The sequence below is a fragment of the Vombatus ursinus genome, unplaced genomic scaffold, assembly GCF_900497805.2.
Source record: "Vombatus ursinus unplaced genomic scaffold, bare-nosed wombat genome assembly UNPS02014942.1, whole genome shotgun sequence".
Lineage (NCBI taxonomy): Eukaryota > Metazoa > Chordata > Mammalia > Diprotodontia > Vombatidae > Vombatus > Vombatus ursinus.
In genome coordinates, this window is record NW_020954720.1 from 21,086,754 (window position 1) to 21,095,269 (window position 8,516).

General features: G+C 33.5%; 1 pseudogene; it reads right to left on the bottom strand.

Moving 5' to 3' along the window:
• Positions 1 to 2,149: 2,149 nt before the first annotated feature.
• On the bottom strand, positions 2,150 to 4,573 carry LOC114029857 (annotated as a pseudogene).
• Positions 4,574 to 8,516: the final 3,943 nt, after the last annotated feature.

Sequence of the window (8,516 nt, forward strand, 5' to 3'; positions counted from 1 at the left end):
CAGGGTTGTTGTGAGGATCAAATGAAATAACAATTGTAAAGCACTTGGCACAATGCATGGCACATGGTAAGCTCTGTATAAAAGTTTTCTTTGATGAAGAAAAAAATGATGATACATAGCTTTTATGCTTCATATATATGTATATATATACATATACATATATGCATGTGTGTATGGGTGTGTGTGTGTGTGCATATGGTTTGTAGAAGATAGTATGTTTAGCTGAATTTAGAAGAAGCAGAATGGAGAGAGCTAAAGCTTAATCATTAATGGATATATGACTGTGAGGTCACAAGCCAAGTTAACTCTTAGTGACCTTTGAAAACTTTCTAAGATTCATCTTCATTGTGGAGAGAGTTTCTCCAGGAGAATTTCTAAACATATATACAATAAATTGTGTACCATATACTAAGCATTAATTAATTAATTAATCAACATTTATTAAGTGTTTATAATGAATTAGACAATAGGCTAAGCATTGGGGAAAATAAAAAGAGGCAAAGAGAAGTACCTGCCTTCAAGGAGCTAGCAATTTAATGGGAGAGATAACAAGCAAATAACATGTACCAATCAAGTCATAAACAGGATAAATAGAAAACAATTAAAAGAGGGAAAGCACTGGAATTATGAAGGGTTAGGAAAGTCTTGCGGTAGAAGATAAGATTTCAGTTGGGACTTTAAGGAAGCCAGGGACATCAGCAGTTGAAGTAGAAGATGAAGAATCTGTCACTAATAGGGGATAGTCAGAAGGAACATGTAAAGTCAAGAGGTGGAATGTTTTCTTCATGCAATATCCAAAAGTTTCAGTGTGCTGAATTGAAGAATAAATGTTGGAGAGTAAGGTATAAGGCTGGGAATGTGGGAGGGGTCTAGGTTAGGAAGGGCTTTGAATTCCAAACACAGCATTTTTTATTTGATCTTGGGGGAAATGGGAAAACATAGGAGTTTATTGAGTCTGTTTATATGTGTGTGGGGGTGACATGTGATATAAACATATCTACATTTTAGGTAATTGATGAAAGGAGAATGAGTTGAAGTGGGGAGAGACTTGAAGCAGGTAGACCCACCAGCAGGCTACTGCATTAGTCAAAATGTTAGATGATGTGGGCTTGTTCTAGAGTGGTGTCAATATTAGAGGAGAGGAGGCAGTGTATTGAAGAGATGTTGCAAAGGTGAAATAGAAAGGCTTTGTCAGCAGTGTGCATATGGAAATTGAAAGGTAGTGAAGAATCCAGGATAACTCCTTTGTTGTAAGCCTGAGGGACTGGGAGGATGGTGTTATCTTCTACAGAGGGAAGACAGGAGGTGGTGAGGGTTTGCGGGGGGAAGTGATGAGTTCCGTTTTGGACACTTTGAGATTAAGATGTGTACTGGATATCCAGTTAGAAATATGTGAAAGGCAGTAACATTAAAATTGTGTAACAGCAAGAGGGAATGTTTTAAAAGTTAAGGAAGAGGGAATGAGTATGTCAGAAAGAGTTAGTGGATAGCAAGGTTCAAGGAAGAAAAAAGAGCACAGTACATTGGGTCATGAAGTTTTTTTGTTATTTTTAATGGAATCTTATTAGTTTAGAGTTATTTTTCATAAACTTAATAAAGCAATTCAAGTTAGTGTATATATACATGTAGGTATGTATTATGTACTACATAAATACACACTATATATATTATATGATAATATATATAAATAAAGATTTGTGTATTTTGAAAAATCTTGGATAGCATCAGGAGTCTAACGTTTAAGGACTAGGCAACCTCAATTCAAAAATAAAGAAGCTCCTGAGAAGTAACAAAAAAGGTCTCCTATTAATTAGGATATTTTATGGTATTTCTTCAAATGTTTCTTAAATTCTAACAAATAACATTTCATTTAATGCATAATCCATTATATTGATTTAAATGGCATTTTAAAAATTATTAAGTTGGTAAATGGTATCTTTACTTTTCCTGTCAACCACACAAAGAAACAAAACATTTGCTACTAGTGATTCTGTTTAGTATTTCCCTGCAACATTCCAGGCCACATGATCTTTTACGGAATATTCAAATTTATGTGAACATGATTCAAGTTGTCTTTTGCTATATCTTTTTTTTTAAATTAAAAACCAAATAAACATGTGGGGTGGAATTTTTTTTCATATTAATTAATTTACTCATAAAATGGGAGGTAAGGTTGTGAATTTAGAACCTTACTTGAAGGCACAGCTTGTATATTTGTATCATTGTCATGAAACCACTTCTCCTTCAGGAATTCATTTTCAAATTCTTGTGGACTAGTTGCATCAAGAACAAGGTTATAAAGATGACTATTTGAAATTCTTGTCTTTACAGAGTCAGTATAATGACCCCACCTCATAGTTTTCAACAATTCTGTATAAAGAATACAACACTTTTGTATTTCCTTCAGAAATGATCTTACACTTTTTGGTACAAAAAGGAGCCAAATCCATCACATGTGGAAATTTTATGTGCTTGTTAACTTTGCACAGATTAAGATTAACCTGCTGAATTTTTTTTAAATAAAGAGTTAGAAGTGGAGGAGCCAGAGAAATCAGCATTTGCTTTTTGGCATTAGTGTAACTTTTAATATCTGTCTTTGGTCCATTGTGCTGCCTTTGTGTATAAACGTCACAAAGTAGTTTGCTTGAACCTTGGAGTTTCTCATTACTTATAAATTGATATAAACAATGATTGATTGGAGATTTATCAATATTCAAAACTTCCTTGTTTGCCAAGGTACAAAAATAGTTTTTAAAACTTCATTTACTACTTCATAGATCTTTGTCCCAACAGGATAAGTGTCATCCAAAATCCTTGTATTTATTTCATCAGTCTGAAGAAGTGCATCAACTTTGAGATTTTTAAAATCACTGGCAAGGTCCTCTTCCTCATCACACTCTTGAGATATGTACCATTTAACTTAGTAATGTAGTCAATGGAAAAAGAAACACTCAGAGTGTCACCTGCTTCATTTACACTTTTTTACATTTTCCTCTTTTGTGTAATTTAGATTTTCTGGCAAAGCTTTTATGGTATTCTCTTTGTCTTCTATCTTTTTGACTTAAGCAACAATCTTCAGGTTTTTCTTTCTATTGTGAAAATCAGTTGGATTCATCATCCATTTCTTCTTGTGGCAAAGTTTCATTAATGTTTGGGTGTTCTTTAGGATACTTAGTAGTGCAGATATTATTTAAATGATTACTTTTTCTTGATTTTTTTGCTGTCTTTATTGGTTCTTTGCTTGCTTTTTGGCTTGCTTCTTTGCTTTTTTTTTCTGCAAGTGCTTACTTGTACAAGAAGGAATAGTATTCTTCTTTTTTGTATAATTATTATTATCTTTCTCTTCCTCATCATCTTTATCTTCATTTTCCTTTTTTTTGATGTTTTTGTCATTTATGCTTTTCTCACACAAATCAAGGAAAGATTCATAAACCAAGGAGACAGTTTTGAATTCCATATACATGATTGCATTAGTTAGTTCTCCACCAAATATTCAATCCACAAAGCCTGGTATTTCCTTTTCTTTTTCTTTCTTTTTTTTTTGGTGCTCTTTAATTTTCTTTAATTTATCTAAGTTCTTCATCTAATTTTTCAGTAACATAGCCAAATGCTTTAAAATGCCAGTGTTTACTTTCTGAATTTCTTCTGATCTCATTCCATCCTATAGATACTAAAGCAGTTCCTGATTATTTTGATGCTGAAAACCTTTAGATCTCACAGATCTAAGAAAATAGATCTTTAGGTGTCACAATTCTCCTTTTGGTTTCATTCATTTCATTAAGAAATTGGTACATGGCTGGAGTAAGAGCACCTGGAGGTTCAGTTTATTTATAGAGGTTCTGTTAGGGATAAATCAAGTAGTTCAATTTTCAGTATTGTTCCAGACATTTTTATTTCCTTCAATAGTTCTCTTAGTACTACAGTCTGTGACAAATTCTAGATAACTGCATTAAAGAAACATATATTTCCCAAATTACTGAGTCCTTTTACAATCACTTGAATAGTATAATTCAATGGAAAATTTTCTTCAGTCATATTTTCCTTTTTCTCTCTCTCCTGTTCATTTTTTGGCTGTCTTTTTCTAATTCTTTGTTTTCAATTTCAGTTTTCCCTTGATCTTTTGATGTTGGTCTTGGAGTTTTGGTATTAGTTTGTTTTCTAATATAACCCAGAAGTTGACCCAATCAACTTGAGTTGCTATGTTGTACCTCCTCATTACACAAATAACACCACACACTGCAGTTGTACAAACTAAGCACTAAATAATGAGGTTCTGATCTTGTTGTGGTATAAAGCTGCAAAGCATACTGTTCTTAAGAATGTCTGCCACAACCCTGATGGCCATGTTTACAACACAGTCAGATTGAAGAGTTTTCTTCATTCTCCCCTTCAGCTTTATCTTTTGCTGTTTTCAGTCTTACTTTCTTGGCAAATGTTCCATTTGACATTCATCAAAGACTTTTTTCAAATTACTTTGTTCTAATCTTTTTCAAATATGTCCACACAGAGGTTCTAAAATTTCAACAACATCATCAGCCAGTAGAGTTTTACCCTTTGTACATTTCTTTCCCATGTTAGCGCTCTGCAGATTAGCTAATAATGCATAAATAATAATAATTATTATGCATAATATATGCATAAGAATGCATATCTCCCACAGATATTGCTCTCATAGCTGCCCCTCTAAGGAGTCTGTGATTACCCTTCAGCCCTACCTTTTCTCTTAAATGATATTTTTAAAGGATAATAAATGAACTAAACCATACCTTCACAACATATGACTTGCGCATGGCTTTGCGGCCTGCCAAAGCATTTTGGTGACCTGTGAAAAATGTATGGTTGCCATTGATCACTCTACTGTTTGTCATGTAACCTATGACAACCAACCATCATCAGTCTATCTCTAGTCTACCCTTTCTGCAATCCAAAGAAGTTTATAAGTTATACAAGTCTGAACTAAACTGAGTCATTGTTATGATTAATGAGAATGTGACCATTTTTTTGTTGTTGTTGAAATAAATAATGTCATTCCAAGCTAATGAGAAGTACTACCTACTGGTATAAAGCCAATATAGTGCATCAAAAACTATTCATAGAGTTATATTACATAGAACAAAAAAAAAAGTTTGATTGTATTTGTTTTCTCAGACTTTCCAATAGAGAGGGTTTTCATACCATGAAGCAGCACCATATAGTAATAAAACTACTGGCCTTAATTTCCTAGGACCTGAGTTCATATCCAGTTCTGATACTTGCTACTGTATGATCATGGGCAAATCATTTAACCTTTCTTGATTAAAGTTTTCTCATCTTGGAATACTTAACTTCTATGACCCATTTCATTTTTGAACATATTTTTAAATGATGTATTCATAAAAACATTTACCAGATTTTGTGGGGGTTATTTTTATTAAGATTTAATAATGCAAGTGATTTGGTATTTCTCATGTTTGCATGTTAAAAGTAATCTTGTCTCACCACCTCAAGAAAGGAGAATTTCAGATTATTGTGCACTGGCTGATAATCACTTCTTTATTCAAAGTCTTTAAATGTTGAAATATTAGCAGCAGCATCTGCCCTAAAGAAGATAGCATTCTACCAAGGGGCATGATGCCTTTCTTAATTCATCCTGTGATTTCATTAGATTTCAGTGCTCTCATATTTTTTTTTTCCTGTTGTCCCTGTTTTTCTGTTTTCTGTTAACCATTTCTGTTTTAGTAGCTTGGAGTCAAAATGTGGAAATGGCTGACTTCAGACTTTAGACCTTACCTGGAGTGCAATGGGGGAACATCTGAATGATTTTAAATAAGGGAGGAACATAAATTATAGGATTTAGAGATAGAAGATTAGGACCTTATAAATCATGTGATCCAATGTGCATATTTAACAGATATGGAAATTGAAACCTAGATAAGTTAAATGACTTGTTCAAAGTGATGTAGATAATAAATTAGTATAGCTAGTATTTGAATTCAGTTCTTGGTTGTGAACTTATAATATAAATAGTTTAATCTAAAAATAGTTTAGAGAAACAAGTTTTTCTATGAACCCAACACCATTTTAGCTCATATATATTATGTGAGAATTTGTCTTAACTAATGACAGACCTTAGATTAAGTGTGAAAACTTTTTGAAAGCCTTTTCATGGAGTGATTTTCATTCTGGATCTCCTCTCTTCCCCACTTTGAACAGAGGAAGACATGCTGAGCTTTGGAAGGTCCAGTGGATTTTTTACTTCCCATCTTCATATCACAGTATAACTCCCTGAAGAGATGGCAACTAGTTGCCACATTCACATCAGGAGACAAGGATAGACTGAACATAGATTAATAATGCTTAAGGAGAAATTCTTGAGCACCTCATAAATAGAAGAGAAATTCTATCAACCAGGAGATATGAGTTATCCCTTTGCCACATGTATGGTCTAAGTTTGATCCCATTTTCCCCTGGACTCTTTATGCACTTGCGTAAGAATGTGTCACAAACTTTGGGGGTGATATTTTATCTGAACAATTTTTACTATACTGTCTTAGTAAATATCCCTTTCTAAAAGCTGTTTAAGGCTGACTGCCTAAATGATGTCAAATAGGATGGGGGGATATATTGGTAGAAGCTTGAATAGAGGTATTAGAGAATAACCCCTGACTGTCAAGGGATACACCTAGAAACTAGTAGCAGAGATATAAACTTGCTCTGGGAATGAGTATGAGAATTGGAATAAGGATCCTTTGAATGTGTGTGGTCTATACATGCATTACAGGAAGTAAAGAGATTAAATGGAATTTACCTCTTTTTTTTCCCCTCTCCATAGTTTCTTGGAAGTAGAGATGCAAGCAGTTTCAGAAGGTTACAATATGATAGACATTTAATTACCATAACTTGGGGCCATAATTTATCCCCAATTACTCCCTTGGGAATTTTAAACTCTCAGAACATATCCGCATATCTTTTTACTGCTCACAGGCAAACATAGACCAGGAGAGAACTTGCAAATCTTCTCACTAAGCACAAAGAAGGCATAATTCATTAGGAATCACAATCAAAAAAGTGGAACTCAGGTGATGATATACAAAAATAATACACAGTGGAAGCAAAATGAGGAATTGAATTCTTGTACTAATGCAGGTGAAATGCTTCCCCAAGATGCTTATCCTTGAATAAATTCCTGCTACCAAAACATAGGAGTTCCTAGTTACCTCTTATTTTATTGTAGATTCTGAAGCATCAGATGAAGATCAGAGAAGGAATACTATAGCATCCTTAGCTACGGTCTCTATATCTGAAGGTGATCATCTTTAATGGGAGTCTCAGTTGACAAAAACCTGTTAAAATTGAATTGTCTTCTTTGGTACTTTTCCTCTATGTTATATCTATACATCCTGCTTCCTGCAAATTAGTACTGCTCATAATTTACTTTATAGCTTACACTTCTGAGATGAATGGAGAGGATGAGTTTAACAACTCAAATGTGCCTAGTTTATTGTCTGTCAATTATATCTGCTGCAGGCTTGCAGACGAAAATATTTCCTTCTTCTGGCAGCTATATTCTCTCTATTTTGGAATAATATTTTAATACTATGTAAAACCAATTCATAGCATTTTTAAAAATTTTTAGTTACAAATTCTCTCCCTTTCTCTCTGCTCTCACCCCTCCTGGGACAGCAAGTAATTTGATATAGGCTATACTGGTGCAATAATGAAAAACATATTTCCATATTAATTATGTTGTGAAAGAAAACACAGGCAAAAAAAAAACCTCTAAAAATAAAGTGAAAGACAGTATGCTTTGATCTGCATTCAGACTCCATTGGTTCTTCCTCTGGAGATAGATAGAATTTTTCATGAGTCTTTTGGAATTATCTTAGATGACTGCATTGCTGAAAATAGCTAAGTAATTCACAGTTGATCATCATACAATATTGCTGTTACTGTATACAATGTTCTCCTGATTCTGCTCACTAAACTGTGCATTAGCTCATGTAGTTCCAGTTTTTTTAGCATGCCACTCATCATTTCTTATACCACAATAGTCTTCCATTGCAATCATATGCAACAACTTGTTTAGCCAATTGATGGGCATCCCTTCAATTTCCAATTCTTTGAAACCACAAAAAGAGCTGCTATAAATATTTTTGTAAAAAATAGGTTCTTCTTTTTAAAAATCTCTTTGGGATACAGACCTAGTAATAGTGCTGCTAGGTCAAAGGGTATGCATACCTTTATAGCCCTTTGGGTATAGTTTTGAATTGCTCTCCAGAATAATTGGATAAGTTTGCAATTCTACCACCAGTACATTAGTGAACCAATTTTCACATATCCCGCCAACATTTTCTTTTTCTGTCATATTAGCCAATCTGATAAGTTTGAAGTAATACCACAGAGTTGTTTTAATTTACATTTCTCTAATCAATAGTTATTTAAAGGATTTTATGTGAGTATAGATAGCTTTGATTTCATCATCTAAAAGCCGCCTGTTCATATCCTTTGACCATTTATCAATTGGGGAATGACTTACA